Genomic DNA, 22,428 nt, shown 5'->3' on the forward strand with positions numbered 1-22,428 from the left:
TTATTCCTTCGATTACGATTCTCCAAGTCCTCAGTATGGAGCTTTAATTTGTGAATCTCTTGTTCCAATAACGGAATTTTTGTGGCAACATCTTGAACGTCACTGATGCGCTGTTCTAACTCAGTCACCCTACCATCCATGACAATCCATCGGTCCTCTATTTGTTGCAATTTTTCGTTTGTGGCGGCCATAAATGGCTGAAGACCACGCACTTCCTCTAGTATATTATCTAGGACAGGGCTTTGCGACGAAAGAATAGGCGAGGGCGGGTCATTCTTCAGCCTTTTAGGCTTTGCACCAGAAGAAGATGGTTTATTTGGAGGATGGGAGTCATTAGACATCTTGGCAATTCGACTAGACGCTTTCTTGGCGGGAAAACGTATACGGAGTTCTCTCATACGCTGTAAAGTTTGGCGAAAATACTCATAAAGCCGTTACAGCATCACCTTAGGACAAAAAACAAAAAGAAAAAGATACACGAAGCTGTATTGCATCCAGCCTGTGGCTCAGGAAATACCGGAACATAGGGGTTAATCACGGCTCCTCTGAAGAAAAGACAAAATAATGAGACCTTCTCCTGAGGGAAAAACGGTATAGAACAAGCATGGCCAGGGGCTAATGGAAACTGTTGAACTTGGAACAGACTCCCTCTCGGAGAAAAATGAAGCAGTAAAGCATCAAAGCATGACTGGATCCAGGAAATGCGTGCGCGGTATAGGATACAGGCGCCTCGATACAAAATGGCCGCCGTCGGGCATTACCTCAGGAAATCAAACCTCCACGTCTCCGAGAGATAGGAGTGATAAAAACAGCCGACGAAGGACAATTCTGAATCACGCCATGTTCCGCTGGTGAAATTTTCTGGAGACAGCACCCGCAACTCGCTGGGAAGCCTTCCACACAGCTACATAGCACCGCGTCGAAGCGGAGCTAACGGAGATCCGCCATCTTCCCTCGGCGTCCAAGCCACGCCCCCGGGGGAACCCTATCTGATGTAATTTCTGCTCTTGATCATCAGCTTACAGAACTCCCACCCAAGTTGTCTATAATTGTAGGAGGAGATTTTAATACGACATTTGAGCCACTTGGACCTGAGGACCAATTTCTTGCTGCTGAGGAGGATAGCAGGTGGGGCGTCCCTCAGTTGGACCTTCCCAAAGTTAAGAGATGGTCAGCAGTAGCTATCCAACTTAAAGCTCTATGTCTAGAGAGAGGGCTTAGAGCAGCTAATGGGCGTACTCCGTCTGACCGCCTGGGAGCAAGCACATTTGATAATGGTAGGTCCTCTAGTCGCATAGATTACTTCCTGGTGGATATTAGAGATTGGCATAGGTTGAGCGATATGATCATAATCCCAAGGGTGGAAAGTGATCATAATCCCCTTTGTATGGAATTTAAAGCTCTCAATGGGCTTAGAGAACCTAAACTTGGAGGGGAGAAAACCACTCTGGATATTGTTGTATCGAACAATATGCACCACGTTAAATGGGGCAGATTAATTGAGAAGCCAGAGAAGTTAGAGGACCTTAAAGAACTGGTGATCGACGAAGTGGCTAACTTAAACAGTCAATCTGCTAATCTAAATTTCCCCCTAATCATGCTTGAGGCTCACACCCTCTTTTTTACTAAACTCCAAGGGTTCTTTACGCAGCCCATTAAGATTGAAAAGGCTAACAAGAAAAAATTACCTGAGGCGGGATGGTATAATAACGCCTGTAAAGCTGCCCGTCAGAACCTGAGTGTAGAACTTAGATTAAGAAATATTGAAGGTGTGAGAATTGCTAGAAAGATATATAGGCACGCACAGATAGTGGCCAAGAAACAGTGGGATGAAGAGCACTGGCTAGACTTGAAACATGCCTGTTTAGCCAAAGATCAAAAACAATTTTGGGCTATAGTCAAGTGGGACAGAGGTGGGATCGCACCATCCCCCCAAAATAATGTTGCCAAAAATCAGTGGGTTGATTTCTTCAGACCGCAATATGCTTCTAACCCATCTGAAGGTGAGTGCTCACTTCCCCCCACTATCTACTATCAAACGCAGGTGTTCTCGATTAAAGATGTTAATCTAGCACTAGATTGTGTAACTGGGGGTAGAGCTCCAGGAATGGATGGAATACCAGCCGATGTGTTTTTAACTGACAGATTATCTTGGTGCCAATATTTTCAATGGTTAGCTAATTCCGTGGCTATGGGTGCGCCTATTCCCCCTTCATGGAAAGGTGCGGAAATAATCCAGTTTTTTAAAAAAAGGTGATAAATCACTACCTAGCAACTATAGACCTATCAGTCTTATAGACTCAGTTCAAAAACTTATAGGTCGATTAGTGCAAAATAAACTGCAATCTTGGGTAGAAGAAAACAACATTTTATCCCCTTATCAAGCTGGGTTTCGCCCTTGTACCAGTTCTGTTGACCAGGTTTTCTATTTTTTAGCACTTTACTGGAAGAATGTGAGACTGACCAATGCGGTCTTTATAGACCTAAAATCAGCTTTTGACTTAGTGCCCCGATCTAAACTTTGGAGGGTTCTTGCTGAAGCAGGGATGGCGCCAGAACTGTTAACGTTACTTGTCCGCTTACATGAGAACAATGACGCACGTATTAGGTGGGGAAGTCAGGGGGAGGTGACAGACCCATTCCCTGTTGAGCGTGGTGTTCGACAGGGGTGTGTCTTGGCTCCTACATTGTTTTCATTGTATATCAACGGTATTGTCAATCACCTTAGTTGTTCCCCTACGGATGTCCCTGTATTGGCAGGGGCTTGTGTGCCAGTCCTCATGTTCGCAGACGACACGCTGATAGTCTCGCGGACACCAAGTGGGCTTCAGAAGGCATTAAACATGTTCGGTGATTTTTGTCAAAAACGTGGTCTTGAGATAAATACCTCTAAAACTAAGTTTATGTGCCTAAATCAGCAGAAACATTTTAGAGGTGTTATTAATTTTAATGGCACTCCGTTGGAACAGGTTGAGGCATTACATATCTAGGAATATCCCTCCAGAGCAATATGAGTTGGATAAATCATGTTGACATGGCTGCCTTAAAATTTCACCAGCTGGCAGGTGCAATTACCTCTAAATTTAAATCCTCCCTGACCAAGCCCATTACCCCTGCCTTAGAAATTTATAACATGAAAGTCATTAGTGCCTCCTTGCATGGTTCGGAACTGTGGGGCTTTGCTAATTTGAACCAATTAAGACTGGCAGAAAACAGGTTTTTACGCTGCCTAGTTGGAGTTCCCCAAAGTACCCCAACGGTTCCGCTTGCATAGGCAGGAAAAAAATTGAGGATTTGGCACGACTACGCCCACTCCTTTATTGGAGAAGGATTCTGACAACTCCTGAACTAGCCCATTATGCTATTGCCTTGAAGGATATTATTAGGGCTGACCGCTTTCATTCCATCTTATGGCTCAAGGAAATTAGAGACCTGTTAATAAAACTGGAACTAGGACATTTATGGAATGACTCAAATGGTTCAAGTTTCCCATCTAAGTCAACTTTAAAAAAAATGTACTGGGATATGATCCTGACATCTGCTTCCAGCTCTGGCCAAAATGCCAAGCTAACGGGTCGCTTTCTTGATATCAAATCTATACCCTTTTGTGAGGCATATTGGGATATTATAGAAAGGACCATTGATAGAAAACTGTATTTCCAGTTTAGAATTGGGTCCCTTCCATAGATGGTCATCCACCCAGGATGATAAGTGCCACCATTGTAAAGATTTGATCGAGGACATAGGTCATTTGTTGTTTGTATGTCCTCTGTACATCAACCCACGCTATAGGTGGTTAAAACCAGTGTGTATAAACTTGGGAACACGCAGGTATAAAGAGGCCCTAAGAATACTTGAATCTGATTGCACTCCCTGTATGGCCATTGCCGTCGCAAAAGTTTTAGGGTGGGCTTGGATAATTCGCTCTCGCACCTTAAAGTCTCTAGAAGTTGGCCAATGAATTCCTGACTTCACACAACGCATGATTAATTTTAACACCAAGATTTTATTTCTTCTTGAACTGCTTTTATATTATTGATGATGTTGCACTCTTTTAAAAAACAAATTTATGTTATTCGCCAGCATTATGATTTAATGAGTTCTTAACAATGTACATATTGTATCTTATTTTAGTATTTATAGTATTGTTAGGATGTTCATTTGCTTTTATGACATGCTGTGGAATAAAGCTTGAAACGTGACTTGGTTAGTTTTACCTCAAGCCAAGATAGACGGAAATGATAAGTGGGGTCCACATCGCCTGTCCCACCTTAGGGGTGGTGCTGGATGCATGTAGACCCACCTCCCGATTTACCTAATTTTCCCACCTGTCCTCACACCAAATGTGGAGCAGGAAAGTGGATTTGCATCATCTACTAGCTGGAACTGCCTGGGTCACATTTCAAAGGTGGCATCACTTTTGAAGCTTCCCACCTTGGAAAGTCATCCTGTTTCTGAAAGTGCTGTCCCTCTCCCCATGAGGCTGGTGGTGGCAGGCTGGTTAGGACTAGTCAGAAATCACACAGGTGCCTGGTAGGTTTTCAGGAAACCCTATAGAGGGTCTCCATTGTGCATTTATTGATAAATCCAACACTAGCATCAGTGAGGATTTATTAAGACAAGATGTTTGGTACCAAACATCTTAGGGTACAGTGAAGCCATCATGGAGCTAGGAAAGCCGTAATGACAAGCACTCAGCCCATGTTATCTCTAAGGTTTCCCTGCGCACTTATAATATCAAAGAATGGACTTAATATTGTAGAGTCATATCTGCTCATGCAGATATGTCCACACATGAGGTACAGTGCACCCTGCCTTAGGAATGTGAGGCCTGCATTATGGGTGATTTACCTATACCTCATGCAGTGTGTGTGGGCATGGCACACAGGGCTGTGTGCCATGTCAACTCTTCAGTTTTCTCTGCACCAAGACATGCAGCCTGTAATGGCAGTTTGCATGGTCTAGGCGAGAGGGCTCTGGGGTGGCACCGTTGGTGCTGCAGTCCTAGTGGAACATCTTCAGTCCTTATTCCCTAGGTAACAGGAGTATCATTTACTATTTACAGGGGTGGCTGAAGTTGTGCCAATTGTGGTACCATTTGCTGAAAGAGATCTGGCACTGGTAACCTGGTTGACAGGGAACCAATGCATTTTCAATTCAAAATCACATCATACACCAGGCAAAAAGTGAGGGCCAACCCTGTCAAAAGAGGCAATTCACTAGACATGTGAGGTATTCGTGAATTTGCCGTGACGTTCAAGGTTGCCCCTGTGTAACATTGCAAAAAAATTGCAAATACTGCTTGCAGTTACTCACAAACCCACACACCCACTCAGACACTCAGTCAGTCAGTCAGTCAGTCAGTCAAAAGTCTTTATTCGGTTTAGTGCAAACCATAAAAGCATACTACAATAAATACATATTAAAAACAGAGATTTCATTAATAACACAATACCAACATTTAAAAAGGGTACAGTTCATTTCTTCAGAGTACGAATTACCACAGTTAAAAAACTCGCAATATTAAAGGTTTCCCAAACATTGTTTAAAAGCTGTAGATACAAAAAAGCAGGTCTCACTTGGACAAAGCCTTGATCTTTTAAAATTGGGATTAAGAAACGTTTCCTGATGTCAATAAAGTGCTCACAAAAGAAAAAGAGGTGTATAATGTCCTGGGGGGAGAAATTATCACAGGAACAAGGACTAGGATCTAACACCCTTTTCCAATCTGTCTTAGCTTCAATCAAAGAGTATAGTTGATTCAACCTAAATCTGGTTAAAAGAAAGCGATGATTTGGGTTTGTTACATATCCCAGATAGGGTTCCATGAGAGGTGTTGTTTTACAGAGCTGGTGGCTCCTAACGGAACCCTTAACCAGCTCCTTCTTTTCCCTAGCCAGAGAGGATATGCAGCTATAACTTTCTTTGCACCAGTTGATGTCGCCTTTTACCAAATTCTCGGGGGAAAAGTACAGCTCTGGTCTCCCGAGATTGTTGGCCAGGGTCCGAATATATTTCAACCATGGTATATGCGGGCCATAATCGAGCGAGAGACAATCTCTCAAGATAGTGTGGTTCAGGTGTAAATCCGGGTTGAGCCAGATATTAATCCATTTCAGGATCGGGGCCAGGGCAATGCTGTCTTCAAGATAACCAATTCCTAGTTCCTGATGAACGATATAATTAGCCGTGCAAACTGGTACTGAGAGGAGATTTTTTTAAAATCTGTCCTCGACAGTCTGGATGCATTTAGCATTTTTAATGCCCCAAACCTCAGCTCCGTACAAGGCTATGGATAGACACTTAGCCTTGTAGACTTGGATAAGAGCCTTAAGTGGTCTGGCTCCCAGTTTTCTTGCAAAACCCAGCACTCCAACTGTAGCTCTTGAAAACACAATCTTTTTTGCCTGTAACTGGGTTACCCCGGAGTCTCGATCATCAAAGAGGACGCCCAGATAAGGAAAAGAAGAGACTCTCGATAATTGATGGCCCCCACAAGAAAAAGTTTTGGATTTGGCAGATTTAGGGCCAATGACCATGACATGAGATTTTACAAAATTTACAGATAAGTCCAAATCCTTCATAAAATCAGCGAAAGAATTTAACAGAAGCTGAAGGCCCACTCCCGTTCTGGCGATTAGGGCAGCATCGTCAGCATATAAAAGGGCAGGGACTGAATATTTCCCCGCATGGGAGATATCTTTACATGAGGCGACAAGGGTAGTGTCCAAATCATTTATATATAAAGTAAAAAGGAGAGGTGCCAAAATGCACCCCTGCCTGACCCCATAAGATATGGGTATATCTTTGGTACAGTTTCCCTTTTGGTCATAACGAACTGTGGCTATTAACTCTCTGTGTAGGTCCGCTAAAAAATAAACAATCTCTTTATCAACACCAAGATCTAGGAGCATGGGCCATAGTTTTGATCTATTGACACGGTCAAAGGCCGAAGACAGGTCCATAAAGGCAACCAATAAGGTTCCTTTTTTAGCTACCGTGTATTTACCAATTAAGAGTTGTAAGTTTAAACATTGGTCTATGGTACCCATCCCTTTCCTAAATCCATACTGGACCATAGAGAGTTTTCCAGATTCCTCTAGCCATCCATTTAGTTGGGCAAGAACTACTCTCCCCAGGACTTTCACTGAGGAGTCTATAAGAGAAATTGGTCGATAGCAGCTCGGGTCGCCTCTATCCCCCTTTTTAAAAATAGGGACGATCACCGATTTTGCCCATGTTGATGGGAGGCCCTTTCGACATGCATTTATAAAAACATTGAAAAGGATTTTAGACCAGAGGTTGATATCTGATTTAAAAAGGTCGGCCGGGACACCATCGGGTCCCGGGGCCTTATTACCTGTCATTTGTAAAATGGCATTTGTCACCTCTATTTCTGTGAAGGTCAATGTGTAATTTTCAGAATTAAATGAAGACCCCACCCTTAAACCATCTCCATCATAAACCTGTTTGAAGTGAGCATACCAGGCATCCTCTTGGATGCCACATTCAAGCTCAGTATTGCTTTTACCATTAAAAAAAGGTTTATTTATAATAGACCAAAATTTCGCACTATTATTAATGACATCAGTGGACAGTAAATCATTCCATGCATTTTCCCTGATTTCAATTTTACGTTTCTTCTGAGCCAATTTATAGGCCTTCCTACAGGTGGCAATTTCCGCTCTGTCCGGTGGAACCGTTTTAAGAGCTGACATGAGCTTCCGTTGGGAGAGTGAGCAGCTGTGATCAAACCATTTCTCCCCGACTTTGGGATTATCCTTACATACTTTTTTAAGATCACTATTCACCTGGCAGCAGATTTTTTGATAAGCTGTCAACACTGCATCACTACAGATCCCATCTTGTGAACACAGAAGTAATTCCTCCCCGACCGTCTCCCACAGATTTTTGGTGAAATCTTCTGGGACCAATTGACGCCATTTCAGGCGTCGCATTTGGTCTGTCGGCCTTATGTCCAGTGAACTGACAGTCGGTTTATCCACTATTCCTTTTTTAAGATCATCAATAAGAGTTAACTGGACAGGATTGTGGTCGCTAAAAGTAGACCAGTTAACCTTATAATGACTTACATTTCCAACTAGATTTGATGTAACAAAAATGTAGTCAATGGTGGAACCTATTCCGCTTCCTTTAAAAGTCGGGGTGTCATTTATATCATTTGCAGGATAAACTAAGTGATTCTCAACTAGAAGCTCGTCTAAAAGAATCCCCTGTGGGGTATGTTCAAAATGGGAGTTACCTTGATCTTGAGGACCTAAACTGTCCCGTATAAAACAATCTTTAAAACATAGATGAACATTAAAATCACCAAGCACAATAACCGAATACGGATTTTTACAAAGTTCATTATACGTTTGTAGAAAATCAGATAGACTGCGTAAGTGTTCACTAGGCATATTCTGAATAAACGAATTATAAAAATTTACTATAAGCCAGGTCCCATTTAATTTGGATTTAATTTCGACTGCTAAACAGTAAGGTGAACCCGTTTCTACTTTGCTATATTTGCCATCAATAGTTAATGCAATAAGGGTCAAAAGACCGCCTTTAGCCCTTCCCCTATTTGAGGCAACCGCTGGTGCCCAAAAGGCACAAAAACCATCAAGTAGGAAAGTGTTTTCAGTGTCCCAAGTTTCTTGTAGTCCAATAATTTCATGACCTAATAGAGTATCCCTCCAGATAGGGTCATGCACTTTGTTGTTTAATCCAGCTATGTTCCAACTAAGGACGCTTGAGCCAAGGGGCAATAGTGGGATACTAACAGTTGCATCCACTCTTTCATCATTGACAGTCCCCAATGCAGGCATAACATTTTGTGTGTCCTCTCCACATATGGTTGATACAGAACCACCTGGTACCATGGACTCACCCTCCACAGCGGGCAAGTTCTCCATACTAAACCTTATAGTGCCCCCATGATGCAGTCAATCATTAGAGTCTAAGTTGCTCAGGGCCTGAAAGCGATTTGAAATGGCAAGTCCCGGAGGGAACTGGCTTTCAGGTTGACTTGCTCTGGGCTCCCATGGAACACTGTGGGGTAGTATTTTCTGTTCTTTATAGAAATGGCCCAATGAATGGAGGGTGATACCCTCCCCTGTATAGGGAAGCAAGGTGGCTTTTGATAGGATGTTGTGTACTATATGGGGGTTACTAAAATTTATTAATACACAATCCCCCTTTATAGTCTTGCGTGATCGCCCAACCCAGGAAACTCTTCTCGTGGTTAGAATCAAATGGGATAAATGTGCTGGAAAACCAAAATTCCTATTTAGCCACGATACTGATTTATTTTTAAGAGATTCATGGGTTTCAGGGGAGAAATTCTGGGCAACATCCTTCAAGGGAGGAACATTTTTTAACACAATAACAAAAGGGGCACAATCAGGGGGGAGATCTGGTTTTGCACCTCCCAAATGTGTACTTAAAGTTGCATCATTTTTGCTTGGGCAACTGCCAGAGGGAAAGGTGATCTTCTCATTTGCTGATGGAACAATCACCGGTGGGGCTGTGCTGTTTAGAGTATTCTTTGGATGCGTCGTGATATTAACAGAGACTGGTGGGTCCTCCGCGGCTTTGGTCGGGTTCTCAGAAGAAATGGTCTTGTTTGCCAAGAGATTACGTAGACCTTCAATCTCGACAAATAGTTCACCAATTTTGGTAACTAAGGGTTCGACAATTTTCAAGATTTTAGACTCTACGAGGCCTAACAGGGATTCGAGTTGATCAGAGTCTAACTTAGCCATAGGATGATTAGGAGTGGCTGTATCCTTAGTAGCCTGAGTGGTTGGCACAGAACCCGTCTTCTTAAGATTGCTACGAGTGGGACCCTGTTTAAGATGAGTCCGTTTACGGGATCTTAACATTCTCTGGGTTGGCCGTTCCGGAGAGTCTTCTACAGTCTCAATTACGTCAGTTGTTAAGTCTCTATTAACTTCAAATAGATCCTGATCCCTAGGAGTGTGATCATCCACAGATGTTACATCATTCTTTTCATTTTCACAGTTTGTGACATGGGGTGAAGTAGAAAGTACGATGTCTATATCATTCAACAAAGGACCTGCAGGCAGAGAATTTGAACCATGACCTAGTGATTTCCGTCTATCACTGTTGATTTTGGTGACAACTTTAACTAGGTAGTTATCCAACGTTGAGATAGGCGCTGATTTACCTCCTGCTATCACTTTGGCCATGTTTTGTTATGCCACAGTAAGGGCCTAAAACTTCAATTAAACTTTCACAAGGGCGGCGACGCCAACATGTGTCAATATACCTAGTGCAACTTATTAATCACTCAATTAAAAACAATCCAAAGTCTTACGATTTAGTGGAGGGGCCCGTCCCGGCCTCAATCGGTCCTCTGAGGGCCACAGAGGGCCCGCCCTTTGCCCGGCGTCCGCCCGCGCGCGTCCCGCGACGCGGAGGGAGCACCAGTGTTTTAAGCGCCTCCGGGCGCGTTCTCCGTCGTCAGGGGCCGCTGGGGCACCTGGGAATGGTAGTTTCCCCGCTCTATGGCCGCGCGGTGAAGCGGCGATGAGAGGAGCCCAGGCGGACAGCAACGAGACTCCAGGTGAGCTTGAGGGGACACCAGCAACACCTCACGGTCCCCTCGTTCGAATGACCGGCTTCCCCACTCCACCGAGGGAGCACCAGTGTTTTAAGCGCCTCCGGGCGCGTTCTCCGTCGTCAGGGGCCGCTGGGGCACCTGGGAATGGTAGTTTCCCCGCTCTATGGCCGCGCGGTGAAGCGGCGATGAGAGGAGCCCAGGCGGACAGCAACGAGACTCCAGGTGAGCTTGAGGGGACACCAGCAACACCTCACGGTCCCCTCGTTCGAATGACCGGCTTCCCCACTCCACCGAGGGAGCACCAGTGTTTTAAGCGCCTCCGGGCGCGTTCTCCGTCGTCAGGGGCCGCTGGGGCACCTGGGAATGGTAGTTTCCCCGCTCTATGGCCGCGCGGTGAAGCGGCGATGAGAGGAGCCCAGGCGGACAGCAACGAGACTCCAGGTGAGCTTGAGGGGACACCAGCAACACCTCACGGTCCCCTCGTTCGAATGACCGGCTTCCCCACTCCACCGAGGGAGCACCAGTGTTTTAAGCGCCTCCGGGCGCGTTCTCCGTCGTCAGGGGCCGCTGGGGCACCTGGGAATGGTAGTTTCCCCGCTCTATGGCCGCGCGGTGAAGTGGCGATGAGAGGAGCCCAGGCGGACAGCAACGAGACTCCAGGTGAGCTTGAGGGGACACCAGCAACACCTCACGGTCCCCTCGTTCGAATGACCGGCTTCCCCACTCCACCGAGGGAGCACCAGTGTTTTAAGCGCCTCCGGGCGCGTTCTCCGTCGTCAGGGGCCGCTGGGGCACCTGGGAATGGTAGTTTCCCCGCTCTATGGCCGCGCGGTGAAGCGGCGATGAGAGGAGCCCAGGCGGACAGCAACGAGACTCCAGGTGAGCTTGAGGGGACACCAGCAACACCTCACGGTCCCCTCGTTCGAATGACCGGCTTAATTTAATGAGTTCTTAACAATGTACATATTGTATCTTATTTTAGTATTTATAGTATTGTTAGGATGTTCATTTGCTTTTATGACATGCTGTGGAATAAAGCTTGAAACGTGACTTGGTTAGTTTTACCTCAAGCCAAGATAGACGGAAATGATAAGTGGGGTCCACATCGCCTGTCCCACCTTAGGGGTGGTGCTGGATGCATGTAGACCCACCTCCCGATTTACCTAATTTTCCCACCTGTCCTCACACCAAATGTGGAGCAGGAAAGTGGATTTGCATCATCTACTAGCTGGAACTGCCTGGGTCACATTTCAAAGGTGGCATCACTTTTGAAGCTTCCCACCTTGGAAAGTCATCCTGTTTCTGAAAGTGCTGTCCCTCTCCCCATGAGGCTGGTGGTGGCAGGCTGGTTAGGACTAGTCAGAAATCACACAGGTGCCTGGTAGGTTTTCAGGAAACCCTATAGAGGGTCTCCATTGTGCATTTATTGATAAATCCAACACTAGCATCAGTGAGGATTTATTAAGACAAGATGTTTGGTACCAAACATCTTAGGGTACAGTGAAGCCATCATGGAGCTAGGAAAGCCATAATGACAAGCACTCAGCCCATGTTATCTCTAAGGTTTCCCTGCGCACTTATAATATCAAAGAATGGACTTAATATTGTAGAGTCATATCTGCTCATGCAGATATGTCCACACATGAGGTACAGTGCACCCTGCCTTAGGAATGTGAGGCCTGCATTATGGGTGATTTACCTATACCTCATGCAGTGTGTGTGGGCATGGCACACAGGGCTGTGTGCCATGTCAACTCTTCAGTTTTCTCTGCACCAAGACATGCAGCCTGTAATGGCAGTTTGCATGGTCTTGGCGAGAGGGCTCTGGGGTGGCACCGTTGGTGCTGCAGTCCTAGTGGAACATCTTCAGTCCTTATTCCCTAGGTAACAGGAGTACCATTTACTATTTACAGGGGTGGCTGAAGTTGTGCCAATTGTGGTACCATTTGCTGAAAGAGATCTGGCACTGGTAACCTGGTTGACAGGGACCCAATGCATTTTCAATTCAAAATCACATCATACACCAGGCAAAAAGTGAGGGCCAACCCTGTCAAAAGAGGCAATTCACTAGACATGTGAGGTATTCGTGAATTTGCCGTGACGTTCAAGGTTGCCCCTGTGTAACATTGCAAAAAAATTGCAAATACTGCTTGCAGTTACTCACAAACCCACACACCCACTCAGACACTCATGTACCTACTCACAGGCCCACAAAGAGACACTCACAGATTCACAGAGACACTTTTGCACCCACTCACAGACACACTCAGAGACTCATGCACCCACTCACAGATCCACTGAGACACTTATGCACTCACTCACACACCCAGAGAGGTACTCATACACCCACTCTCAAAGCTGCTCGGACCCTCATACAGCTACTCACAGACCTACTGCAACACTCATCTATCCACACACACTCAGACACTCACACACACAGTCTCAGAACCACTAAAATGCTTATGCACTTACTCACAGACCCGCTAAGGTACTCATGAATCCACTCACAGAACCACTCAGACAATGATGCAGCCACTCAGAGATGCACCTAGACACTCTTGCACCCACTTACAGATACACTCAGAGATTCATGCACCCATTGACAGACCCACTGAGACACATATGCACTCGCTCATAAACCCACTCAGAGACTCATGCAGCCACTCACAGACTCACTAAGACACTTATGCAGTCACTCAAACTCACAAACCCACTGATGGACTCATGAATCCACTCACAGATTCACTAAGCGACCGATTCACCTGTTCACAGACTCAAACAGACACTTATACATCCATTCACAGACTCAGTACGTGCTTATGCACCCATTCATAGACCCACTGTGACACTCATGCACCCACTCACAGACCCACTAAGAGACTCATGCACCCACTCACAGACCCACCAAGACTAATGTACCCACTCACAGAGCTACTGAGGTACTCCTGCACTCACTCACAGACACACTCAGACCCTCATGCAGCCATTCACAGACTCACTCAGACACTCATGCACCGTCACAAACTTACTCAGTGACACATGTATCAATTCACAGACTCACCCAGACACTTATGCATCCTGCCACAGACTCAGTCAGTGAATCATGCACCCATTCAGAGACCCACTGTGATACTCCTGCACACTCTTGCAGATCCACTCAGACACTGATGAAGCCACTTACAGACCCACTAAGACACTTATGTCCTCACTTCCAGACCAATTGAGGTACTCATGCACCTACTCACAGACTCACTCAGCCACTCATGCACCCATTCACACACACACACACACTGTGATACTCATGCACAGACTCACAGACCCTATCAGAGATGCATGCACCCACTCACAGACCCACCAAGACACTTATGCACTCACAGACCCACTGAAGTATTCATGCACCCACTCATAGACTCACTCGGTGACTCATGCACCCATTCATAGACTCACTTAGACACACATGCACCCATTCACTGTGGTACTCATGCACCCACTCACAGATCCACCTAGACCCTCATGCAGTCAGCCACAGACTCACTCAGCGACTCATGCACCTAATCACAGACCTACCGCAACACTCATGCATCCACTCACAGACCCATTGAGACACGTATGCATTCACTCACAGACCCACTCAGAGACTCATACATTCAGTAATAGACTTTTTTTAGATAGTGATATACCCAGTGTAATGCACAGAATCACTTACATAGTTATTAATTTTGAATGTGCTGGTGTTTATTGAATGGCTGATTTAGCTTTGTGTATTTGCGATGTATTCGCAAATTGTGAATTAAAAAAAAGAGATATTTTAAAAAGGAAATAGGCAACATTTTGGGATATAGGGTGGCTCTGAGAAGAGCCTTTGTGTTTATTAGGTACACATGACAGCTATACATAAGATTCAAGTTGCTGAAAACACCCAGTTGCCTTCGTCTGTGAGGTAAACTCCATCACTTCTATAGAATTATTTTGACCGCTTCCATTTCTGCCCTTGTCATATGTTGGAGTACACCAAGACAGTGTGAGGGAAAAGTGTCGTTAGTTGTGCAAAGGTATCCTTCATTGCGATTTCTAATCCTACCCCAGTAAGAGTGCCTAGGTCATTCCCACCCCAGTGCACAATCATGAGGTCGGGGGTGGCAATCCACAATGCGTTCAACCAAAGGCAGCAACTGATGCCACTTTAACCCTCTCTGGACAATCCAAGTAATGTACACAATAGGCACACCTGTGTCCCTGTCAATACCACTCCTTATAGCACACTCTCTGGTTCAAAACACAAAGCTGTGACCTACAATCCACACTATAACCATTTGGAATGCAAGGAGCAGTAGCACACACGAGAATACTGAAGCTGGATGAGATTGGTTTGAAAATTAAATGCAGTTAAATGGATAAGAGGAGCTGGTTTTAAAAAATACATATTTGATAAGATGGTGTAAATATGCAGGTTGCTAAAACTATGCAGTGTCTTTAAAGGATAAGTAAGTACATCTGTTATTGACTCTGGTATAAAAATTTTAAAAAAGTAATGCAAACTTGGATATACTTTTAGTTCTTTATAGTCAACCACACCTGCTGCGGTTCTTTCTTTAACTAGTATGCTCCTTCTAGAATGTGTTGTCAACTTCTTACATACTGATTCTAGTGGATAGCTATGGATACTTTGCTAAGAGAGTGTTAGGGGAAGGGTGTATCATAGTGAGGTGTTTCTTATAAAGTGTAGTTTAGTGTAGTTTTAAAGTAATGAAACTACCATGCTAAATATGTTTTTAGACTCCTGTAATTTTTCGGAAATTTATCGGGAATTTACATGGGGCACACACTGACGGTTGTGAATAGTTCGTGAATATGCTCATATAGCCTTCCATATTGGGCTTCTTTATAACAGTGCATGAAAGGGTTAACACATCCTAATCATTCACAAGTGGACTAACAAAACTAAAATATGAAAGACATGTTTTTATTTGTTGTCTTTCACAGTATCAGAGAGTGCAGAGTTGAAAAGGTTGCCGTTAATGGTTGCTTTGTATGAGAGTGGTCTACCATTCTTATGCTTAGTTTTCACATTTTTCTGAGTGTAATGCATCTATCTAATATAAGCAAAACAAACATATTTCACCAACGAACCCAGTTTTCAAGTTTGTGAATTAGATTGAACTTTCAAAAGAAAACGTTTGATTGAAAAGTGATATGTGAGGTTGATAAATGTGAGTATGATATATACATAAGTATTGTGACTTTATGAGACAATCTAGGAGGGGTTATGTCACACTTTTTATAATAATAATGGGTGAGTAAGTGTCTTTCTGGGTGTGTGAGTATATGGCTGTTTCTCTAAAGTTCAGACTAGCTGTGATAGACGTTGCTTAACAATGTGTTGCCCTGCAACTTTATATTGTACATGTGTTATTTTACTGCATTATCTAGTTGGTATGAAAAACTGGTTGCTAAGCTTCAAACTTATACTTAGCAATATACTTGAAGCTCTGCAAAGTTTTAAAGGTCCAAACATGATGTGCTGTTAAAAAAAGAATATTTTTCTTTGAACACTGGGACTGACTGTAATCTTATTTATTCCATTTTAAAAGAGGACTACGAGTGACAGAATTGAAAGGAAAAAACATGCACTGGAGTAGTACATAACGCATGGACCTGTGAAACCTGGCAGCTATCTATTAGATACTCTATATGGTTGGTGTTACGAAGTTATAGGGCAGGTTTGTATGTGCTTGGATGGTAAGACATGCCCTTTTAAGTAATACTGAGTAATATGTGTAGTTTGTGATACCTAGGCATAGTTAAATATGCAGTGTTTCATATATAGTACAAGTTATATACAAATGTAGGAAACAATTATTACTCATCTAGTCTATGAGAGAGAGTGAGAGGTATGTACATATTCAGTGACATATGTATACAGAACTTATGTATGCAGTAGTAATTACATATAACTGACTCCTATGATAGGCTATAGGTAGGTTATAGGATAGAGTGGTTTGTACTTGTAGGAAGCTGGTTCTCTATATAGTGTACTAAAACAAAGAACACTCTGCAGAGAGTCCAGTGGGTCCCAATTTGCTTTTCAGAGGGAAAAGTAGATAATACTAACACTCTCTTTTGTGGTAGTGTGGGCGACCAGTTAGGCTTATCAGAGTGTAGGGGTAAGCATTTGTTGTACTCACAGAGGCACTAAATGAGACACACCCTAAGAATAAATCAGAGACCAAATTACAAAAATGGCACTTCTTTTTACATTTGTTTTGAAACCAAGAACTTCATTCAAAGGTAAATACTGTTTTTGATATCAATATTCAGATGTAGGTAAAACATTCAAACCGTTGCTCTTTTATGCACAATGCAATCCTACGGGAAGAAAAGTAAAAGATGAATAAAGATAGGTGCAGTCAGTTCGATGGGGTTCACCTTCAGGGTTCGGAGTTGTAGTGGGCCAAGGTCCAAAGAACTGCCAGCAGTTCTTCAGGAGTGGCCCGGGTGCTGGTACGGCCTGTAGCTGCTGTGCTATGGTGAAAGGAGGCCACCCAAAAACAGGCTGCACAGGGGTTCTTGTGGAGAAGTCCGATGGCTCCCAAATGAGGGCTTAGACTGCAAGTGGTCTTGGAGCCCAGGGGCACACCTGGTACATCGGGACTAAGGGTGGGCAGAGTTCGCAGAATTGCACTACGCGAAATTTCGCGGAGTTGCATAAACACTCTGTGGAACTCCACTGAGTTACACTCTGCCCTATAAGGGACTGAAATCAAGAACTACTCATGACAGATCGGGGGCGGGGTCAAAGAGGCTTGGTAAAAAAGGCCTTTGGTGAGGTGAGTTTTGTGTCTTCAGGTGGACTGAAGAGGGTTGTGGTTGGGGCAGATTTTGTGAAAGGAAGAGGGTGAGTTACTGGGCGCAGGATGAACAGTGTTCAGATAGCAGCTCCCGTGGCCTTGTGTGGTGGTGCCATCCAGGGCCCATGCCAGGTACCCCATATGGTTATGAGCAGACCCCGCAACATACCTTAGCATGTCTCCCTGCATTGCTCCTCCTGCAGCAGGCTCTCCGTGCCCGGCCTGTATCGCCGCTTACGTCTCTTGTCTCGCCAGTCTCCCTCTTTGCCGGCCACCATGCCTTACTTAACAATCTCCCAGCGGCCAGTACTTGCGGTGGAGGAAGGCAGGCAAATTGGCAATGCGACAGCAGCCTGGGAAAGGCAGCAAGCTTCTTCACCCTCTGCCAAACCCGTACAGGGAGGAAGTATGAAGGAACCAGCGGCACGAACCACCACTCACAGAGGGGGGTGCAGTCTCCAGTGGAGGCAAATTAGGCAATCAACTGGCAGACAGGCCCCTTAATGCCTCACCTTGGTACAGTCCATCAACAGTCAAAGTGAACTGAACCATACCATCAACAGCCAAGAGTGGGGGTGTGTAGTGTACTCAACAGAAATAATATAGAGGTGCGTACTGGTTCTCCTTAAAAATCAGTAAATTGTGTGGATATGTAACTTTGCAGTCACTCCTTGACATACGCTGTGTCTGGATTAAGATTGAAGAAAGGAATGATATGCATTCAGGCTCTAGAACTGACCGTGTGTCCACGAGCGACTCTGGAAGGTGAGAATAGGAGCTACAATCATGTATACATACATGTTGAATAAGGTCAGACTGTGCTTGTCCTTGCTGAATTACATTAGGGGTAGGTGGTGGGGACAAACTGCGCTACACAACAGAATCAGGGTTGTTGCCAAAACTCCACTCTCCCAGCAGAGTGTGGAGTTTGCAAAACTCCACAAACTCCATTAGCAAAGCGGTGCTCACTGCCCACACTTAATCGGGAACGGGCGATTCGGGTGCAGAGTGGTAAGTCAGCTGGGCTGGGTGAGCAACGATGCACCTCGCAGTCAGGGAAAAACAGCAGGCAGGGGCAAAATCAAAGCAGCTGGGCCACTCTCGAAGTTGGTCTCAGTGATGCTGATGCCCCTCGATGGCTGCTTGGTCCTGGTGCAGTGAGAATCTGGACTGGACTCTCTCTGTTGGCGTTTGGTGTAGGGCTTCCGGCACCCCAGGGGTTAGTGCTGCATGGCTCCAGTTCGTCATGGTGTCTTCACACTGGGTGGGAAGACAGATCTGACCTTACAGAGCATGAGCACCTTCTCTTGGTCATCTGCAGCATTGGTCGGGTCAGGGAGCTGCAAGGTGGTGGACCAGACTCTGCTTGTTGGTGCCTGCAGACTGCAGGGGAGTATCTCCTCTATTCAAGGGAGACAGTCAGTGGCTTTTGAAGTGATGGCAGGCTTCCAAAGGCATTGGTAGTTCTCTAGCTTGCCGGGTGAGTCACTCTGTCGTGATTGTTGAGAGAGGACAGAGGACGGCAGGGTTTCGAGCCAAAATTCTGCTGCAGTTCTCGCCAGACAGTGACTCTTCTTCATCCTTCTTCTGTTGATCCATCAAATCTGAGTTCTTGGGTTCATGGGAGCCACCTAAATACTTAAATTAGGGATGTTTAAGGGGAGTGACATGTAGTAGCCAATGGTCTACTTACCGTTAGGGTGTCTATGCCCACTATATGACCATTTCCTCTGGGAAGTGGCATAACCCCAACCCTAGAATGCTAATTCCATCCAAAACAATCTGGAGTATTCTGAAAAGTGTGGTCCACATCAGGCTGGCCCACCCCATGGGTGATGCTGGCTGAACATGGGCACATCTTCTAATCTTATTAATTTTCCTGCCTGTCTTGCTGCTAAAAAGTGGGATCAGGACAGGGGTGTGGGCAACTTCACTATTTGGGGAGGCCGGGGTCACATAACAAAGGTGAAGCTTCCCGCCCTGGAAAGCCCATCCTACTTGAAGGAGGTGTGAGCACCTTCATCCAGAGCAGGCCTTGTTCCTGACCTCCGAAAGAGAAGGCTCTCACATCAGGAGGCCAGAAACCTGTCTATGGTGGCCAGATGATTGAGAACAGTCAGTCAACACACTAGTAATCTGTAGGTTAACAGGGGGCCCCTTTAAGGTTCCCTCTTAGTGCATTTATTAATACATCCAGTACTGGCATCTGTGTGGGTTTATTAAGGCGAGGTGTTTGGTAGCAAACACCTCAGGGTGCAGTGAAGCCATTATGTAGCTGGGGAACTCGCAATGACGAGTGTCAAGCCCATGTACTTGTTATGACTTCCCTCTGCCCTTGTAATTTCTAAGGGAGAACTTAGATATCACAGGGACATATCCACTCCCGCAGATATGCCCACACTTGGGTATAGTGCACCCTGCCTTAGGGCTGTAAGGACTGCCGTAGGGGTGACTTACCTCTATCACATGCAGTGCTGGCAGGCATGGTACACAGGGATGTGTACCATGTTGACTCTTCGGTTTTCTCTGCACCGAGACACACAGGCTGCTACGGCAGTTTGCATGAGCTTGGTGAGGGTCCCTTAGGGTGGTACAATTTATGCTGCAGCCCTTTGGGACCCTCTCTAATTCCAATGCCTAGGTGACAACTTACTGGGACTTACATGGATCCTACAGGGATGACAATTGTGGAAGAACCGTACAGTTTAGCAAAATAACACTGGGGTCCTGCTTAGCAGGAACCCAGTACACTTTCAGTGAGAGTTGCACCAGATACTTGGCAAAAAGTGGGGTGTAATCATGTCAGAAGAGGCACTTTCCTGCAGTACTTAAATGTAGTTTTAAGCTTACTAAGTTATATGTGTACTTACAGACCTATATGTACAGTTCTACATGCAGTATCCGACCTATGCTGCAACTCACCCATTAAATTAAGAAAAGCATAGAGCTCCTCACACACCCAGTCAGAGAGATGCAAAGGCACTTACACATTTAGTCAGATGCCCACACAGCACTTAGCTATCTAGAAGTAACAGAGACAGTTGCGTACAGTTATATACCCCAGCACTCACTAATACAGCTAGTAAGCAATCCATACACTCAGTTACATACACATATAGAGACACATAGGGGCCGATTCCGATCCTGGAAAAATATTCCCCGTACGAATCGTATCTGGATTTTTTACCGTACGAATCGTACAAGTCCCGTACAAACTGGCAAGTACGATTCGTACGTGAAAAAGTCCATACGAATCGCATTGGGTAAATTCCCCGACACGTCCTCGGGTCGGAAAAGGTGTCCGACACGTCCCCGGACATTTTTACGTCCGAATCTGAAAACTGAAGTCCAAGCTCGCAAGTACGATTCGTACCTTCCGTCCGATTGTACAACCGTGTGGTAAAAAGACCGTCCGGAGCGAACTCCTATAGCAACCATGGCGAGGTCCAAACAGGTGCCCGGTACGCGCCGAACACCCCCCCAGCCCCCCGTATGTACGCGCCGTCCCCCCCAGCCCCCCGTATGTACGCGCCGTCCCCCCCAGCCCCCCGTATGTACGCGCCGTCCCCCCCAGCCCCGCGGATGTACGCGCCGTCCCCCCCAGCCCCCCGTATATTCGCGCCGTCCCCCCCGGCCCCGCGGATGTACGCGCCATCCCCCCCAGCCCCGCGGATGTACGCGCCATCCCCCCAGCCCCCTGTATGTACGCGCCGTACCCCCACCCCCGTAGGTACTGTGTGGACCCCCACCCCCGTAGGTACGGCACGTACCCCCACCCGTGTATGTACGGCACGTACCCCCACCCGTGTATGTATGGCACATACCCCCACCCCCGTAGGTACGGCACGTACCCCCACCTGTGTATGTACGGCACCTACACCCCACCCATGTATGTACGGCATGTACCCCCACCCGTGTATGTACGGCACGTACCCCCACCCGTGTATGTACGGCATGTACCCCCACCCCCGTAGGTACGGCACGTACCCCCACCCGTGTATGTACGGCACGTACCCCCACCCGTGTATGTACGGCACGTACCCCCACCCGTGTATGTACGGCACGTACCCCCACCCCCGTAGGTACGGTGCTGTACCTACGGGGGTGGGGGTACGTGCCGTACATACACGGGTGGGGGTATGTGCCGTACATACACGGGTGGGGTACGAGCCATACATACACGAGTGGGGGTACGTGCCATACATACACGGGTGGGGGTGCGTGCCGTACCTACGGGGGTGGGGGTCCGCACCGTACCTACGGGGGTGGGGGTATGGCGCGTACATACAGGGGGCTGGGGGGGTACGGCACGTACATCCACGGGGCTGGGGGGGACGGCGCGTACATACGGGGGGCTGGGGGGGTACGGCGCGTACATACGGGGGGCTGGGGGGGTACGGCACGTACATCTGCGGGGCTGGGGGGGACGGCGCATACATACGAGGGGCTGGGGGGTGGACGGCGTATACATACGGGGGGCTGGGGGGGGAGACGGCGCGTACCAGGCCCCCTATTCCGCTCGCATCGCGCGTCCTTCGCTTTTCCGGCACTTTTTGGGTGCCGGAAAAATATTGCCGTCCGGACTGCTGTCGGTACGAATCGTACTTGCTGGGACGTAAAAACATGCCTAACTCCGTCCGGACGTCACGTCCGCGGTGTCCCGGATCACATTCGTATGGATTTTGCTGTCGGTCGGTGTTTTTTCCGACTCGTACGGAAATGGTATTTCTGTGCGAATCGTACTTGCAAGTTTGTATGGTGTTTTTACCGGGTACGAGTCGGACGGAGAAAACGCTCCGACCGACGGTTCGTACCCGGTTTTTCCAGGATCGGAATCGGCCCCATAGAGATGCTAAGACAACTAGTCATATAGCTACATAGTCATTTACACACCCAGTGACACAGAGAGAGAGTGAAAGTAGAGCATGACCATTTAATTTCAATGTAGCAAAGCTTTGGAACTCACTCCCCTTGGTCATCCAGTCCATTGAT

The sequence above is a fragment of the Triturus cristatus genome, chromosome 9 (genome assembly GCF_964204655.1).
Source record: "Triturus cristatus chromosome 9, aTriCri1.1, whole genome shotgun sequence".
Lineage (NCBI taxonomy): Eukaryota > Metazoa > Chordata > Amphibia > Caudata > Salamandridae > Triturus > Triturus cristatus.